At 41.9% G+C, this 20,021-nt stretch overlaps 1 protein-coding gene across 2 annotated transcripts in view; it reads left to right on the top strand.

Moving 5' to 3' along the window:
- Nucleotides 1–20,021, top strand: part of LOC126406286 (bone morphogenetic protein receptor type-1A-like) — a 70,138-nt gene that overhangs the window by 23,388 nt on the left and 26,729 nt on the right. For both annotated transcript variants that reach the window (XM_050070457.1, XM_050070456.1), the window contains exon 2: nucleotides 5,233–5,345. The gene's annotated coding sequence lies outside the window, so the exon portion shown is untranslated. The remainder of the gene's footprint in view (nucleotides 1–5,232; nucleotides 5,346–20,021) is intronic.

The raw sequence follows: 20,021 nt of genomic DNA, 5'->3' as shown, positions 1-20,021 counted from the left end.
CAGTAGAGTACAGTAAAGAAACACAGTAAAGTACAGTAAAGAAACACAGTTGAGTACAGTAAAGAAACACAGTAGAGTACAGTAAAGAAACGCAGTAGAGTACAGTAAAGAAACGCAGTAAGGTACAGTAAAGAAACACAGTTAGGTACAGTAAAGAAACACAGTAGAGTACAGTAAAGAAACACAGTAGAGTACAGTAAGGAAACACAGTAGAGTACAGTAAAGAAACACAGTAGAGTACAGTAAAGAAACACAGTTAGGTACAGTAAAGAAACACAGTAGAGTACAGTAAAGAAACACAGTTGGGTACAGTAAAGAAACACAGTAGAGTACAGTAGACCTTGCTTTTATTTTAGCTAATACTGATTCTTTAAAAAATATCAGGTATCAGGGCCGTTGAATCATGTCTGCAGGAGCTGGTGGACAGATGTAAACAGCAGGATGTGCTCCGTACATCAGTGCTGCTCTTTCCTGTTTTATATTTCAACAAAAATGTTTCCCTACATTTTTTGGGGGGAAACCTCTTTTTTGTTTTACTGCTTTTTGCTGTTTCCACTCAGCTGTTAGAATTCATCATCTTTCACATAAAAATAGTTGGATGAAGAGCAGAGCTGTGCTTCACTTCAATTCACCCTCGTGTGTGGGAGATCTGTTTTTCCCTCTGTCTGTCTCTTTTTCTTGGCACCGCTGCTCCATCCATAAACGAACCGTGTGTGTGTGTTTCTGTGTGTACAAATGTGTGTGTGTGTGTGTGTGTGTGTGTTGGACAGGGAAGGCAGCAGCTGTTTTTTTCGCCAACCTCGTGACCGCTCTCAGCCCCCGTCTTCGGACATCTATTTTCTCCTCGTCTGTTCTATAATAACTCAGCGGCTGAATCCCCACCGCTGCCGTTTTTCCTCCCCTGAGGTGGAGCTGAACACACACACACACACACACACACGCTGAAGCTGCTGGTCAACTCATCAACACAGTTTTCCACACTGCTCTTGAGTACATTTTCCAGCTGAGTGTGTTAGTTTTGGCGGCAGCAGGGTGGTGTTAGTGTGAAGCTGGCGGAGGCTGAAGAGCTGCTGTTAAATGCTGACCTTTGACTTTGAGTGAGCAGTTTTATCCTTCTTTGACCCGCGATGTCGGTCAGTTATTTTCTCCATCTGTAAGTCCACAACCTCAGTCCAGAGGGAAATATTTCCTAAATATCTGATCAGATCTGCATGAAGTTTACTCTGGATGTTCCTGTTCTCCTGATGAACCCTTTAGATTTTTTTATGATGTCATCACCTTTCCTCTATGTGCCACCCTCAAAGCAAACTTTATATATATATTTTTTAACTTCAATTTATTATGTATCATAGTAATATTATATATTAGCATTTATGGTTGCAAAGAATGAACCAGCTTCGTCTGACCGCCACAGTCTAGATTGATGAGTGCTGTGTGGTAAACCCTTGACTTGCTAGCTGTTAAGTCATCGAACTATCAGTGATTTAATTCTGTCATTGTGTTTCTGCAGTTCAGTAAACATTTAAATGTAATGTTGAGATGGTTTTGCTGAAAAGGTCTTCAGAACATGATCCTGTTGTCATTGGTTTGAATTAGGCATATGCGATAATATCGGCACATCATCATCAGTATCGGCTGATATTGGCTTTAAAATGAAATATGGGAATTGACCAACATGCCACTTTCTGCCGATATGACAAACCTATGTGTATATATTATTTTTAGACAAAGGGAGGGATGACTGGTTGCTCTGTATAATTGTATGTAAATCAAAACCTTTCGGTGAGTGGTCATAGAGAACAGGAAACCACAGGATACACAGGAAGGCGATCCACACACTCCAAAAATATAGAAAAAGAGGAAAGAAGTATTAGAAAGCCTTTATTGTAGTGGCTTAAAGGGGAACTAACAATTTTTTCAACCTGGACCTATTTTCCGATCTACTTTTGTCTCAAGTGTGATAGGATGTTCAATATTTGACATTTCTCCAGAACGAAGCTCGGGCTGACCCGTGAGTGTGCGCTATATTAAATAATAGGGCACTCAGACAGCGTCAAACAACGTCAAAATACGTCCACTAAAAGTGCTTTTTTTTCCCACACAGATAGGCTCGGATTGTTTGTATAATTATCCGACAACATAACGGAAAGGAGAAATGAACGTCTGTCTTTACCTTTAGCTGGAATCGGACATATTTGTTGTGGCAAGTCAAAACACTTGCTCTCCCTGCTCCCTCTCTCTCTCCTCGTCCCTCGCGAGATTCTTCTTCTTCTTTGGTGTTTTCCTATACAGTCTATGGTGTTTTACGGCAGTTGGTCTCGCGAGACTCGAGTTGTTGCAGGAAGTTACCGCTGGAGCGAGCTTACAAATGCGACTGTTTGGAGTAGTCATGGCTGAATTTTTACCCGATTTTGACCAACTGGATCTGGATGAGCCATTTGAATTTGATGACTGCCCGTATTTATTTGAACACGGAGTACACGGACGTACACGGATGCAGAGCTCATTGAAATTGAAGAGCGGACGAGCAGAGAGAGGGAGCAGTGTTACTTCGGTACCACATATACTAAAATTGCAACAGGCAGAGGAACATGTGCAAATCCAGCTAAAGGTAAACACAGACGTTCATTTCTCCTTTCCGTCATGTTGTCAGATAATTATATTAACAATCCGAGCCTATCTGTGTTTACATACATTTCAGTGTCATACTCAGGGTTTACAAGTAAGGTGCTATTGCAGTGATGGTGGTTTGTTTTCTTCTGCCTAAAACCTGCGAGTACAATCTGTTTGTATTAATATGTGACCATGTAGAATTTTTGTTATTGCTGTCGAACAGTGGTATATTACTACATATATTACACATAGCTGATGTAAAGGTCAAAGGTTTGCCATAAACTACGGAGACCAGAGACTGTAAACAATATGCTAACTTCACATGTGTAGCAGCTTTTAATTTTAACATCAGGAGTTTTATTTTGTTAGTTTGGGTGCTGAGTGAAAAGCTTCCTGTTCTGTCTGCAGCTTCTTTGCTCAGACTCTATAAACTGCCGGTCAGTGTTCGACTCTCCCCTCCGCTCTCTGGGTGTGAATATTAACTCACTCTCCTGACGTCTGCCTCCTTGACTAAATAAAGCCTCCTTTGAGGAGCTCTGTGCTGTCAGATAAAGAGGCTTGTGTGTCGGAGGGGGACGAGGAGGAGAAGGAGGCTCGGACTGTCAGCCACACTGTTCCACTTATCTCTATACAAACAGCAACAGGCCACAAACACACTGACATCAACACTGATCTAATGATGGAGCAGATTCATGCCCAGAAGTCCTGAAGAGGTTCTGTTGGTCCTTGAGGGGCTTTAATGGACATCAGAGGATGCAGGGAGTCTTAAAGGATGCTCACTGGTCCATGAGGGGTCCTAGGAATCTAGCATGAGTTTTCACCAGTCCTTGAGGGTAGTTTTATGGTTTTAAAGAATCTTCTGTTTGTCATTAGATTTAAGGAGTTATTAAAGGAATCATTGAGAGGATGCAAGAGGTCACTGAGCGGATGCAAGGAGTCATTTAGAGGATGAAAAAGTCATTGAGAGGATACACAGCATCCTCAAAGGTGTAAATAGTCCTTGAAGGGTTTTAGTAGACTTTAAAGGTTCCTATAGTCCTTAAGGTTGTTCAAGAGGTCTTTGAGAAAGTTCTGTTGGATGTTGACGGGATTCTAGGAGTCTTTTAGGTTCTTTTGTGGGGGCTCAGTGGTCGTTGAGTAGGGCTGGATATCGGCACTCCATCTGTGGCTGTGGTTCGGAGGTAGAGTGGGTCGTCCACCAATAAGAAGATCAGCAGTTCCATCCCCGGCTCCTCCAGTCTGCATGTCGAAGTATCCTTGAGCAAGATACTGAACCCCAAATTGCTCCAGATGGCTGTTCCATCCGTGTGTGAGTGTGTTTGGCACCTTGTAAGGTAGCCTCGGCCACAAGTGTATGAATGTGTCTGTGAATGGGTGAATGTGACTCGTGGTGTAAAAAGCGCTTTGAGTGGTCGGATGACTAGAAAGGCACTATACAAGTGCAGGTCCGTTTATCATGTACCATACCTTTTAAATTATTGACTGACATAACCCAGCACCATGTAGTGTCAAAATGTTCCAGTGGAATGATACCTGCATTCAGTCCTTTTTGTGGCAGGAGTCAGACCTGGATTGTCCTCACTCCCCACCACACTAGCAAACTTTCTGTTGCTGCCGTCTCTGTGGCTGCTCTCCTCGTCAAATCGTCACTTCAAACATCTGCTTGGTTAGCACGAGCTGATACAGCAGCAGCTGATAACATCCAACACAGAGCTGTCAAACAGTCCCAACAAACTCACTCAGACACCGAAGCAGCTTGACTCTGTTTTTAAACCCATTAATAACAGTTAGATAAAATTAGCAGTAAGATGCTAACACTTAGCCCTGTCACTATGTATGTGTGTCCAGGCAGACTCTCACAGCTGTCGCTGGTGGCAGCAGCAGCTACAACCCATACAACTGGTGTATTTGACGGAGTTGGCAGTTCAACGAGCAGAGATACCACCAAAATGTTCGGAAAATAAGGCTGTACTACAGGCCTGTGGTGTCTCTTGGCATTTTATGCAACTGAATACTCCCATTGCCATGATGGGTTTTGAATGAAGTAGAAATAAAGTTAACAAATGAAGTACTCTAATAGTGTTGGTATCAGTTTAAGGGTACTGGTATAATATTTTAAATGTTATTCAGCCCTTCCCTTGAGCGATTCATGGCGTCTAAAAGGAGGTTCAAATGATTACTAAGGGTTTCAAGGAGAACCATGGCAAAATAAGGACAACCTAAATTTCACGGTAGCATCGCACATCTCAATAGGACAAAGATGAACAGTCTTATTTAGTAACCAAATCATTAAGATGTCTTTTCATCTCTGTGACTCTTGTGGTGTTTTAAAAGACAAGTGCAGCTTGTTGTACCAGATCTCGTGATGTTGGTTTGCTTCACTGGTGCCAAATTCTTACATTTTTTACTGATGTGACACCTGTGAAAGGTCACTCTCCTGGAAAATATCAAAACTCCTACTCCTGTCTTCTGAACTGGAAACTGTTTCTTGTTCAAGGTGGAGTAGAAACCACGCAGATAAACAACACAGTGATTCAGTCCTGCAGAGTCATGACTAAGTGATAATCACTGAAATATGAAAACATGTTTGTTTGATCGTCCTCGTTTTGTCTCTGTCAGGTTGATGGCTGTGATGTTGGTCTGAATCTTACCCGCTTCCTCTGCTTCAAGGACATTTCCCATGGAGATGTGCACCGACACGCACACTGTTCTACCATGGAGCCACCAGTCAGGTATGGACAAGCACACACACACACACACACACACACACTGCTGTTCCACCTCAGTTCCCTGCAGCCAGTGTGTAACGTCTGCAGGATGTTTATTGTGGTCACATGAAAAACATTACTGGTTGGCTTTCTGTCTCACCAACACGCGCACGCACACACACACACACACACACACACACACACACACACACAGAAAACGTAAACAAACATCATTTTTCTGTGGTACGGGCACCAGTGATTACTCCTTTTTAAAACTTGATTAGCCGATCCCCGTCCCTCCCCCTCCCTTCTGCTCTTTGAGGAGATTAACCCTTGACCCCTGATGCTGAAGGCAGAGCCAGCCAATCAGGAGGCTTCCTGGCTTTTAATTACAGGCTGTGATTGGGTCATTTGAGCTGTCATCTGGTTTGATTAATAACCATAGAGCAGGAGAGCAGGAAGAGCGGTGATTACCCCGAGCCTGAAGGCTGCGTCTGGATCTGTGAGAGTGTGTGTGTGTGTGTGTGTGTGTGTGTGTGTGTGTGTGTGTGTGTGTGAATATCTGTAAGTGTGTGTGAAAGGTGAAGTCATGCCTTGAGAGGAAAGATTTTGTGTGTGTGCGTGTGTGCTTCTGGTTTCTGGCTCACAGAGTGTCTGTCGATCCTGGAAAGTCTTAGAATTTTGTTCTCTATATTAAAAAGACAAGCTTGGAATAGGGATGTGCCGATTGTGAAGCTCTAAGCCGATACCAGTACCGGTGTTTAAAATATCAGTTTGGCTGATAGCCTGTGCAGATACAGATGTTTTGTTGTTGTTGTTGTTTATTGTGTTTTTGTTTATTTATTTCCCCTTTTGTGCCAGGAAAACAAGAAATCGTCATTATAGAAATATAACTGAACTGTTGTACTATCTTAGAATGAGCACAAACCTTTTTAAATAACCTTCTGTCTTTCTTTCATTTTTACAAAACTGCTTCAAAAGCCTTTTTTAATTTATAATACATCATAATTCCCTCTCTGATATATATTTTAAACTGCTGTGAAAACATCAAACAGCTGTAGTTATTCAAGTTTGTCACCAAAAACTACATTTTACAAGATTACATTGAACACATCATTATGACCTTATAATTCACCTTTGCCCAATACTAATTTTTACTGACATTTTTTTTTTTAAACTGAACTTAAAGCAGCCTCCATCAACAATCAGTTCCAGCCACTGCCTGCTAACAGCTAATGTTAGCTAGCTCTCTTCCTGCCGATGTCAACATGGTAGGGCGTTAACGACTTTGATTTTTTTTTTTCAGGTCGACTTATCTGTCAATAAAGTCTAAGTCGAGTCGACAAGTTATTTGATGACGTCATCACATTAACGCGGCAGAGGAAAGTGAAGTATCTCCACACATGTGATGTGTATCTGTCACTCTCAAGGCCCGAACATACTCGGGCGTACTATTAGCGGAGCGGACTCCGCGAGGAATGTCCGCAGTCATTCGGGCTTTCGTAGTCGAGCGCACTTGAGCCCTGCTTTTTCAGCTTGCACAGATATTGGTATATGGACCCGCACTTGTATAGCGCCTTTCTAGTCTTCCGACCTCTCGCAGCATTTAACACTGCATATCACATTAACTAATGTACAAAACTTTTCACACACTGGTGGCAGAGGCTACCATACAAGGTGCCACCTGTTACTCAGTTTAAACGCACTCACACACACCGATGGAACAGCCATCAGGAGCGATTTGCAGTTCAACATGTGAACTAGAGGAGCCAGGGATCAAACCGCCGATCTTCCTATCAGTGCATGTCCTGCTCTACATTTGACGTGACACAACCGAAAAACATTTGCATACAGGCTGATGGCGGTTAACAAGGCGAATATCGGCTGATACTGATGTACGGTTTTTTATGGTAACCAGGTTTTATGTGTTAAAAACTTTTATAATTCATTATTTATCTATATTTTGGGGTCATTAGATTTTTGAAGGTAAAAATCGTTCTCATTATCGATCGATCAAAACCCAAAGATTTTAGATTTTTTTTTTGTCCCTCCGATTATTCAAGTACAATCGTGTAAAATTTTTCTGCTATGAGGCTCCACTTAAGTAAAATGTTAATAGTAGATGTGAGAAAAAACTTCAAGGTGAAATAAAATAAAATATATTAACAAAATATATATTATATTTTCTTTTCTAAAATAGAGACCTCTACAATCAAGGCAAAACTGTACGAACAGATATTTCATGCACGAGTTCAGAGTTTGTAAATGTTGCTTTAAGAATTACCAAAATGATGAATTGATTATCAAAATAGTTCCTGGTTTATTTTTTTTATTCATTAAAATTGGTCAGTCAAATAGTTGTTTGAGACCTAAATCTTCAAGGGTTAGTGAAACAAAAGCTTTAAAACCCTGCTGTAAGTGATCTCCAACAATAAAATATAATGTTTTGGTTTAGATAAGATAAGATAGGACTTTATTTATCCTGAGGGAAATTACTGCGCAGCAGCTGCAGTACAACGTAGGAGTTCAAATATAAAACCTAAACTTCTAAACATAAGTAGCAAATCCAAAATCAGGTTAACAGTATGGGTCAGATTTATTAAGTCTCATTGTAGTTGCCTTTCAGACTCTTTATAAAAGGTAAAATGGGAGTGTACTTAGTGTTTCAGCTGAGATGAAGTCCGTTTACTTCACTGCTGGTGAGTTCTCTACAAGTACGTGACTGTGTGTTGAGACGAGGCAGATTGCTGCCTTTTGTTTCAGAGCTTGAGGTGACTCAAGTGTCTGAGTCTTCGAGCTCACAGACCTTCAAACAGAGCCGGCCAGTCTGCTGCACAAAATCACTCCCATATGTCCCTCAGCAGCCCTGCCCCCCTGCCCACCGCCCTGCACGCTTCACTCACACACATACTGCAGCTCGGCTTGGATCAGATCGGCCCGGCTCAGCTTACAGTGCAGCCTGGCACGCTGACAGGACTCAACTGCAGTGAGTTTTTAAACGAAGATGATTTCAGGCTGAAGTCCTGACAGAGTATCCACAGAAGATTAAAAACTCTAATTGTAATGCAAAGTAAATCTAGTTAAACTGTACACAATGCACACTGAGAGCCTGTTTATACCTGGTATTTAGGTTATTGTGATTGTCCAGTATTTAGATTACCGTTATATTAAAAAAATTAAAGTATTGATGTCATGTTAAAAACACACATATGATTATATCTTTATATAACCCAGTGCCTCTTAAAATGATTTGTTTCTGATCTGAAAATAAGTGGACAGCGCTGAATACAAGTGAAAACAACCAGTAAGACAAATAAATCCATGAACCGATCACTCAGACCCCTTCCTGAGGTGGTCTGGGACACACTTGACCACATATCCTAACACTAATGCGTCCTGACACATCCTCAACAAGGACACCGATGTGTCTCGGCTGTCCACTTGTGTTCACATTACTAAAACAATTGCTAATACCAGGTGTGAACAGCCGCACAGTGTCCAATTTATTAGGTACACCTGTACAATCTAAATAGGGATGTCTGTAAATTTTTCTTTTGAGAGCCTGACAACCTTTAACCAGTAACTAACTGGTTAAATCACAAAATGACGTGAAATACAACAGGCCTTTCTTTTTACTGCAGCATCCCCCGTTGGCTCACCACATTTCAAAACACTATCCACTGAGAGATGAGGAAATTTTAATGTCTTGTGGTGTAGATGTCTTGCCTTTTATTTTAATTTCCTGCTGGCTTTGCTGACAGACAACTGGCTAGCTGTATTAACTTGTGGAACTGTAGTGCCCACTGCCCACCCTTTGGGCTCCACTGGTTAGCTAACGTTAGCCTTGGCAGTTCTGCCCTGCGTACTGCCTGGGTGGGAAGGGAGCTAGCTAGTGGTGCCGCTCGTGGAGATTGCAGCTTGTAACACCACCCCGATGACGGGACAGTGTTGCTTAGGTAACATGGTGGCCACCCTCCAGTCTCTCCCCAAGTGCGCTGGTGAGCAAGTGGCTTCATTTTGAGCTGCAAAACCCGTTCAGCACTGTTAACTGTTAGTATCACTTGCGGTGCTGACGATGCTAGCAGGACTAACAGTCACTACCAATGCCAAAATGGGGTTTGTGGCCCCACTTGAGCAGTATTCTCACTGGGCACCAGACACCAGAGGGTGGGCACAACGTTTCCGCAGCAGCGCCATTGTGTCAGGGTGGTGTTACAAGCGGTAATTGCATAATTGCCGCTAGCTTAAGTTAGCTCCCACCAGATCAAGGTAATGCACGGTGCAGTAAACTGAAGACGTATAGACTGACATAAATGGTCAGAAATATTCTCGGTGGTTTAATAATTGACGGTCTGCTTTTATGATGCCTATAATGTTCGTTTGACGAAGTTTTGTTGACACTGTCAGAGAGGAGTTCAGTCATTAATACATTTTAGCGCTGAGCTCATAGTTAGAGATGGTGTTTTTCATATATTCTGGCTGATGTAACATTGAAAACACCTGAATATCTAAATATAGTTCAAGATGTAATTGAGAGTTTACTCATGTCCAACAATGTCAACACAAACTGAACATTATAAAGTTTGTAAAGACAGATGTTGGAGGCAGAGCTGGTGCAGTTAACTCCTGGGAAACACTGAAAGAGGATACTGAGTTTGTGATCTAAGAGGTTAGACCGAAACCATCAAAGGGCAGACTTATGTAAACACACACATGCTGCTTATGACCTGGCCTGTACAGCGTGCGCACACACACACACACACACACACACACACAATAAAACACACCCTTCTTCTTGTGGTCTCACGTTGGATGCCATCATTCTTCCTGAACTCGTCACTCTGTCTCTGTCCGACTCCTCGACTGTTTTTAGTGTATATTTGGAGGTTTAAACCCAGAAAATAAACCGATTTCGGAGCCAGTGTGTCCACAGGAAGACTGTTTGTCTTTCCCTTCGCATTTATGTATTTCTGTCTTTGACTTCATTCTGTTTTTGTGTGTTTTGTAGCCTTTTTTTCTTCATTACTCCACAACTTTCTATTTCTGATTATACATCTCTATTTATTACTTGTTCTGTGTTTTCAGTTTCTTTTTTCTTTTTCTTCTTTACACACAAACTCACACACATACACGGACAAACACACACACTGACACAGGAGACCACCTATATTGCCGTGTTGTCCGTGCACGGCTCTGTGGCCTGGCTGCAGTTTCCAAGGCGACACGGTGGATGAAACCATCCCGCCTCCCTTCACGGAGTCCGGTCTCTGACCAGACCACCCACCCACACACACACTCAAACAGGGCCAACTCTCCGTCTGCTACAATTACAGCTGTATTTTAGTTTTATGTTTTTACGTCTCGGGGGAAAGTTGTCTGAGCTCCAGTCCTCTCTCCAGTTTCCACTCCTTCATACTGGGATAAAACCAGTGCAGCCTGCTGGCAGCAGCTGAGGCAGAAAATTACTTTTTGAAGAAATCCACCAAAAACACCAGTAAAGAAACCTCAAGGTCAGAGTGTGACTGGCTCTGGGCGCTGGTGACCTCAGACAGCTGGTTTGAAAATGATAGACAGCAGAAGAGGGCGGGGCTTAACTGTGAACTTCCTGTCTCTGAGAGAGAGAGAGGTGTCAGATTGTAGCAGTTGTTCTCACAGTCGGTTGAGGACACTATCAGAGCAGTGACTTCCTTAAAGAGTGTGTGTGTGTATGCTGGGGTGTATTTTCCATTACCTGGTTCCCACATCACAGCAACAGATGGAGAAGGAAGGAGGAAAGGAAAAGGAGGAGGAAGGGGCTGGTGTTGATAAGCAGAAACAATCAGCTGACAGTCGCTTCAGCTTTAAGACAGAAGGAGGTAAACACAGGGTGAAAACAATTAGTTATTTAACAGATAATTAACCACCAACTCTTTGTTTATTTGGAGTTTGTTATTTATTCTTTCATTCATTCTCTTGTTCCAGCTTCTCCAGTGGAAAGATTTGCATTCATTGATTAGTCGAATAATAAACCAGCTAACTATTTTGACAGTAGATCATTATTATAAATTTAATAATTATTCAAGCAAAGATGTCACATTTATTGGTTCCAGCTTCTCAGTTGTGAACACTTGTTGCTTGTCTTTGTCACATATGAAAGAAAACTTGATATGTGCAGAGAGTTTGGATTGTCGGTTACATAAAACAGGGTATTTGAACACTTCTCCTTGAGCTGCTGGAAGTCAGAACAGGCATTTTTCAGTGTTTTCTGACATTTTATTGATTGAATGATGAATCAGTTAATTGAGAAAGTTCTTTAATCATCAGCTGCAGCCCCTTTTATATCACATTAGATTGAATATCTAAAAAAAAAAACACTCACTGAAGATGACACCTTTGGGTCCAGGAACTTAGGGTCTGCTAAAATAATGACACGCAACAGATTAATTAAAAAATAAATAATCATTAGTTGTAGTCTAAAACTGAACAAGAAGGAAATAAATCACATTCATTTTTTTATTGTATAAAGGTGAGCAGCAGAGATCTTTGATTTCAGCATGAACCAGGAAGTTAGGAGAAAATCACTTTTTTGGCCGGATCAGCCCAAAATCGATAAGGTATTTCAGCAAAACTTTTTTGACAGATAAATGGGGAAAGAAAATGCAGGATTGTGATGTTAAAATTAGGGATGGACATTTACTAACTTCTATATTTGATTATTCATTCAATTATTATAAAGTACTCCAGTACTTGCTAAAAAAATCCAACATAAGAATAGGAATGTAATTTGACCAACAACAGAAAACAACTGCAGTTTGAAAGTCCATAAATCTCAAATTAACCTAAGAAAATTCGACAAACTTTCTGTTGCTGCCATTGGTGTCCATTACAAAGGTCAGATGCAGACTGAAGCATCGCCTCCAGACTCAGGAGCCGTCTCCTCACGCATAGTTCAACACCTGCCTGGTTAGCACGAGTTAACATCAGAAACCGAGCAGTTTAACAGTCCCAACAAACTCACACCGACACAGAAACTGCTTGACTCCGTCGTTAAACCCACTGATAACTGTTTGTGTTGTCATATGATGCTAAGAATTAGCACAGGGATTTGTCTGTAGGTTTGTCCTTTTGTCTTTCTTGTTTGTCAGATTCCACAGATCAAATTTTGTAATCTTGAGGACTGATCCACATCATCAGCTAAGAATTACACTGCTTGGCTATAGTGGGTACATCACTAGTTTTATGATTGGATTGTGCCTCTGACCTCTGTGTCAAAGTGCTCAAAGCCATGTAGAGGAGACGCTGATGACCCAGAGCAGAAGTTTGTCATTTTCAGGGGATGACGTAAGGGACAGCGTGTTTTGTTTTCCTCCTCTTAAACAATTTTAGCAGCGTTATTTTTAAACCTGCGAACAGGAGTTTGACTCTGTTTTGGATGTTCTCAACAACTGCAGGAGTTAACTGGTTTAAGTGGGATGGTTGTGTTGTGTTGGGAATTTTCCAGTCCTCTTGTGTCCGCTCTGGTCATCAGTGTGATTTATGATCATAATGTTGTATTTATGGTCTTGAGTGTGTGTGTTTTATGACTCAGCTGTAGGACAAAGGCATCACTGTGCTGGTGATGGATAGACCTGTTTCTATGGCGATTAGAGTGATTACAATTACCTCCAGGGAACCACATCATACTGGTTTATTACTTAATGACTTTGTGACCAGGCTTAATGTCTGTGTGTCTCTGCATGTCCACAGGGCGGCCTGAAAAAAAATTCATTTGTGGTGTCTGTGTATTGATACAATTTTACCATGCTAAATATCCAGATAATATGCTGTATTGATTTTACCCCCACTCCTACTCTTAATCAGTTATCGGATGATATTGATACAGACTAAATGGCTGAAAGCCTTCACTTCACATGGGTCTTGAACCTGTGTTGCCCCCGTGGATGCTGGGTGATGTGTGTAGCTGTAACATGAGAAATGAAGAGGTGGAAAGTGATGAAGTGAATGTTTGTAGCTGCAGCTGCTCGGCAGATCTTCTTCTGTTGACCTCAAATGAAGTTAGTGTGTGTGTGTGTGTGTGTGTGTGTGTGTGTGTGTGTGTGTATGGTACTCATGCATGTCCTGATACCAGAAATGTAGGCAGTCGGTAACAATGCCAGTGAAATGTCNGTGTGCGTGCGTGTCTGTGTCTGTGTATCTGTGTGAGAAACAAACAAGGCACAAACACTGACAAGTTCAATTCGCTGTCTGAATTCGAGAGACCAAAGGCCAATATTTGTATGGTACTCATGCATGTCCTGATACCAGAAATGTAGGCAGTCGGTAACAATGCCAGTGAAATGTCATGTTTCTTGATACCCTATACAATACCATGGTAAAAAGAAAATAATAAATCCCATGTACTTCAACATACACTCATTTTATTAAAAACATTTAAATGTAATTTAATCTAAATTTTACTATTAATCCCTAATGATCCACCTCAGATGCAAAGTTCTTGTCTATGTGCATTCATGATTTTGTTGTGTAAACAGAAAGCCTTCAGTATATTAAGATATTTCTCCGCCATTATTGTCGTTGACAGTTTAGCATTTTGGTGTGTTATTTGTCCCGCCCCTCCTCCACCGTGATTGAATGTCTGGGTAAAAAGTGACAGTAATAAGCACAGATTTTTATTCAAAATTGAACGGTTTTCTAATCTGCAACCAAAACAAAAAAAGCCAAACATGTAGCATTCAGCAAAGAATAGGCGCTCAGCACCTCGTCACACTGTGCTGTTTGTAGCAGGGTGTAAATACGTGCCGCTCACATTGCAAAGAATTAACAAAATACACTGGTCTCAGGAGCTTTTCTTTTCGACGAGTCGAGATGGAACTTTTGCCGCAGCTTCACTTGACGCCGTCTTTCACATGTTGTCGTTGTCCTTCCGTGCTGGTTCTTCTTCTCTTGGCATTTAAAGGCAGATTAGAACATTTGTAGGCGTTACTTGCTGCTCCATCAGGCCCGGAAGAATTGCATCCCCTGTACCTACAGTACTGTAGAGATTTTGGCATCAAGTTGGTTCTGAAATTTCAGTTGTCGTGACACCCCTTCTTACTCCTTCTAGTAACAGCTGCATGTTTAATGTCCATTGGAGAACAAACATCCGTAAATCTGTTGAGAAATCACGTGTAAAGGTTCTCCTCGCAGCCTCACTTTTTGCCTCATAATCATCTTTCTTCAGTATGAAATTAATCCAGATGATTGCTGTCTGACTTGCCAATCTGCCTGTGAAAACACAACAAATATTTAATTTAAAATAAAATAAACTAATGCCACAAGTTAATCTGGAGGAAATATGTTGTTCAGGTTTGGTCAGGACTTATTGATTTAAACGAAACCAGTATTTGCAATATACACAGCTATTGCATCAATTATTCCATAGATTATTTCCCCAATTTTTAATATTGCGGCATGTAGAATATAAAGCCCATCACGAGCAGCAAAATCCCAAAGTAAAGATGTGATGAATGGGTTTAGTTTCTACAGTGGGCACCATCTCAAGAAGTTCCTACTTTTCTCTTAAGGTGGTTTAAAATCATCCTGTAAATGTTGTGTCATTAACAAACGGTGGTGTAGAGGAGGAGTGTTCAAGATGATTTTGTGGCATTGAATAAAGGATGATGATGAAGAAGAAGAGGAGGCAGAAGATGCAGGGAGGAAGAGGCCCGCAGCGCCGCTCACCGGGGCTCGGGGTATTCTGGGTATTCTTATGCTAATCCATCGCCGGGGATGAGGCGCAGAGCAGCCAAGCAAACAATGGCAGTGGAGCCAGAAAGTCTGGCCTGCAGTCTCCCAGGCCCTGAAAGGCATGTCGGGCAGGGCGCCGACACCAACGGGGAGGCTGCTGCTGCAGCACCCAGAGGCCCGCCTGCAAGGAGGGGCCCCTGGAGGGGACGGGGAACGGGGCCAAGATGAAGGGAGAGAGGGGAAAGAGAGAGGAAAGGAGAAATGAGAAGCAGCAGGGAGAGAAGAGGAGGAGAAGGAGGAGGAGGGAAGGCAACAAATGGAAATGGAGAATGGGGGAAGAAAGAGGAGGTAAGATGAGAAAAAAAGAGAAGGAAAGAGGGAGGGAGGACATGAGAGACAGAAATGAAGAGGGGGAAAAGAGCAAAATAAAGAGAGAGAAGAAAGGGAAATACAATTCTGCAAAGGAAAAGTGATGTGAAGAGAAAGAAACAAACGAATATCGCTAAAGAGGAGGAATAAAAATGTGCTGCCCAGGCTACCATGATATCTTATGAGGTGATCTTCGTCTGTGGTTTTGTAGCTGTCACAGCGGACAGGACGAAACGTAATGAGTTAGAAAAACTCTTTTTGCAGTGTGTCAAAAGTCAAATACACTTTCTCTGACTCATAACTGTCGAATCTGAACACACGGACCTGAAGCACTCAATAAACATTCATAGAAATAAGAGGAAAGAAGACACCCCACATAACTGCAGAACTTGCCTTAGAATCTTAACATTTTGAAGTTTTCTTCAGATTCAAAGTAGTGAAGTGACAGCTGGCTGTACATCCACACGTACACTATAAACAGGAACCACTAACGGCTAATTCGGCCCACTTTTAATGGTGCTAATTAGGAGGGGGCAGTTAATCCAGTTAGTTTAGCGGTCATCATCATCTCTCCCACATTTGCTGTTTTCTGGGAAGTGAATTGCAGAAACCACATAGCACATTAAAGTAATGTACAAAAATGCAACTGAAAAGTTGATATCCCGTAAGGCAGGGGTGTCAAACACTCGGCCCATGGGCCAGAACCGGCCCACCAAAGGGTCCAATCCGACCCACTAGATGACTCGACCAAGAGGTGCCAGGTTCAGGAGCAAGATAAACATTTCCTCAGCTACTTCATGCAAAATTCTGCCGACCAGGATGCAGTTCTTTGATATAACCATGAAATAAAATTGCACTTATTTTTCTTGAGACATCTCAGACTGTTCATCTGTTTTGTGAAAGGATGAATGTCTACAGAATATACTTGTTATTCTTCACGCAAAAAAAGGCAAAGTATTGGAGCTGAGAAACTGTGAGCGACATTTCTCACTGTTTTCTGACAGTTTTCAGATTAAACAGTTAATCAATATATTAAAATCTTATTAATTGGACAGATAAGAAGCTGGGGATGAAACTAGTACACAGAAACAAACAGTCTCAGTCCATCCCTCCAACTCGCTGTACTCCGTCCCAGCTGTCCTGTTAATATTCTCCACCAGCTCCGATCCCAATCTCCCTCATTACTGCATTTATTTGTAGAGCTCAAGAGCTGTCGGTCTCCGCCGGTCCTCCAATCAGGCCTCTGTGGCGTTTATTTAGTCTGCCGCCATTCTTCCAGAGCAGGAAGTGGAGACGCATTAAGGCTTGATTATTGATGTCTGGCCCCTCACGCTGCAGTCCTTCCAGGGGAGAGGAGGAGGAGGAGGTGAGGGGGGAATATTAGAGATGGATTATTAATGCCTGTAACCCCCATTACCAAGGTCCAGTGTCACTTTCCAGTATTTTAACGGCTCTGTGAGGAGCTGTAAAGTTTGTAAATCATGTGGACACGAGGAGCTGGAGCCGCTTCAGAGCTGCAGCATTCTCCAAAACAAGCTGTCCAACGTTTAAATGTCGTAAAACCATTTTCCCAACGAACACACAACCTCTCCATAAGTTAGCACGTGTTGAAACATTTGTGAACCATCAGGTTGTAGGTTTGAGTAAAACTATGTTCTGTGAAGCTCTGGGAGTCAGTCGTGCCCCGAGCAGGATTTACACAAGGTGCTTGAGGGGGCTTGAATTATGAAGGGGAAAAAAATCAAGCACTTCAAAATAGTCCAGTTTATTTGTTTTAACAAAGTGCTCAAAAAGTCCTTGAAATTCAAATCAGTCACATAATGATGTCTTATATTGTGACTTAAGTTCTGTTCAAGTCATTAATTGTGAGGATTTTGAACAGCTGTGCCTAAAAAAAAAAAGGAGGGGGGTTAGTAACCCTTTGCTGAAAAGAGACATTGATCACTTCATTTATTTATGTTTATTAAGAAATTATCTTTTGAAATTAATTTTCTCTGGGGCTGTACCCGACTCAGAACTGTGTCAGTCAAATCAGATTCTGCCTTTAAGTACAAATATTCAACGATTAGGGTTTTTTTATCCATATTATTTTATAGTTTGAAGGGGGCTCAGTGTGACATTTTTTGTCGACACCAGATATCCAACAAAAGCCAGAGACTGTGTCGTATTAAGTTGCTGTGAGCTGTTAATTTACAACTTCTAATCAGAAGTGAGACGATAAAGGCTGAATCCAAATGTCCGAACTTCACTGCACTTGCAGACTCGCAGACTTTGCGGGCGCGTTCCCGGGAAGTCTTGGAAATTGGGACAACCCTTTACATGGGATTTATGTCTTATTATCTGCAGGGACAGATGAGAGGACAGAATACAACAGCAGTTACAATGATTGTAATCGTGAGTAAGACGGTCTCGAGGGCTGCTATCAGCGGCTTATGGTCTCTGTCCTTGCAGACTTTACGTGATGCCGGTGAACTCGTCACAGTACATACGACTGAAGTCCGCAAAGGCTCAGTCCGCAAGTCTAGAGGGTGGACATTTGGATTCAGCCAGTGTCATCTCAAAACCTTACGGAGGAAAGTTTCTCCTTTGTGCCGCTACATCATGTCCACAGCTGCTTGTACCAAAGAGTAGCGTGAAAGTCAAGAGCGCTCACTTCGCAGCAAAATATGGCGACCAAAACGTTTCAATCAGCTAATTGTTTTACATCAGTGAGCTAAGTATGAATCAACAAAACATTCCAGTTTCACATTTAAGTTCATTCCTGACCTGGACAATAGTAGATCTACCAAAAAGTCTTCAGGTCTGATCTCAATGAAAACTGAGTAAACTCTGTCTAGATGTGGTTGAAAGCTCTTAAAAAATCTTGATTTAATTTTTTTTTTTTGTCAGCCATTGTTGAGTTTTCTTTATCAAACCAGTATTGGAAATATCTAAAGATAGCCTTTGTGGGAATTGAACCTCTAACCCTGACAGTATAAATGCCTTGCTGTGGCCAAAACAAGACTAATCCTAGTTAAAATAACAGCACTCACAGTGTAACTCATACACACTGCAGCAGCAGCCACCAGTCATGGCAGTGTAATATCATTTTACATAATAGTTTTTATTGCCAGCTACCTCTCCAGCCAGATGAAAAGTTATTATACCCAGAAGCTTTTAAAGAGCTCTCTTTCTTCTACAAGTCTTAACCCACTGCTTGGGTTTCTATCCCACCAAATTTCCCAGCATCCCCAGAGCGGTGTGACCTCAAATTCCTTCCCCTGAGGGGGGCCTGCCATGGCTCAGTGGCTCCCTATAAGGGCGGTTTATTCTGTACAGGTGGGACCGCTAACAATACCTCCTTTCATTCCCATCCTCCAAGACTCTGATGTCACGTCCAGGTAGCCAGAGCAGCTACGCTACATTAACCTCGTGTTAGCTGAGGAGGCGACCAGAGGAGGAGGGAGACGGGACAGGCTCGGACAGGACACACCAGTGTGCACATGATCTGTCTCTGAGGTGAAAGGATGCAGGTTTGAATCCCGCTGAAGCCAGAACACATGAAACTGGGAGGAGGGACAGTCTGTGAAGAGCAGATTTCAAACCTTTTGTTCACTTATTTTACTTTGCTGGTTTACTGCTGCCTCTATCAGTTAGTGTGTAAGGTCAAGCAGAGAAAATATGCCAAACATAGCGTACACTTTAACTGATGTTGATTTTTTCATGTGGGTCTTTTTAAATGGTGACTATATGTTTTGCTTTGGCTACTGTTAGCTTCCCTTGAGGTAGATTTGGTCCATTAAAGATGCCAGCAAAGCAACACAGTACATAAAATAAGCGCATAGGGCTGGCCGATATGGCAAAAAATATTATCGCTACAACTTTCCCCGTATTGATCGATATCGCAATATATAATTTGACAATGCTGCGAGTTTGAAAAGTATCCTGGTAATGTCTGACACCTGAAGAAACCAAAAAATTTTCCAGCTTCCCCCGGCACTCGTTGTAAAGCTGGGGCACAGCAGTTTGAGGGAAATATTTCCTGCCTGGGAGCTCGTACCTGCAGTCTCTCACTTTAATTCATTTCTTATTGGCATTATGTCTTTGACTAGAAAGTATGACACTGCGTCTCTTATATCTCTGCTCCTTTTCGATTGCTTATCATACGGGGTTACGGCGGCAAAAGAGGACACTATTGATTGCTGTTTTGGCGCAGCCCTGCTAGCGCAGAAGTGCTAGGCCATTGAGCAACACATGTTGGTGGACTTACTGCAGTTTTGGCCTTGATTTTTATGCTCTCACTGAAGTCGCTGGGATGCAACCTTTTCAGGTGATGGAAAAGATTTGTTGCCTTTCCCCTCCAGGTTAGTAGGGCTGTACCCAAATATTCGGATATTCGAATATTCGTTTCTATGGGTAGGTATTCGTTATGAAAATTTGGTATTAGATATTCATTTTTTTTATTTACATTTTTTTATTATTATTTATTTATTTATTTTTTACATATTTTTTGGTGCTAAATGTAGTCTTTTTGTTGTTGGTAAATGTAGGTTATCAATAAAAATCAAAACTTTTAAATTCCATTGTTAAAAATGTGAAAATATAGTATCGCCTACCAACGGAGCTTGTGCGCACGGCAGGCTTGAG

This window comes from Epinephelus moara, chromosome 19, assembly GCF_006386435.1.
Source record: "Epinephelus moara isolate mb chromosome 19, YSFRI_EMoa_1.0, whole genome shotgun sequence".
Classification (NCBI taxonomy): Eukaryota; Metazoa; Chordata; class Actinopteri; order Perciformes; family Serranidae; genus Epinephelus; species Epinephelus moara.
This window is presented reverse-complemented; position numbering and strand designations above follow the sequence as displayed.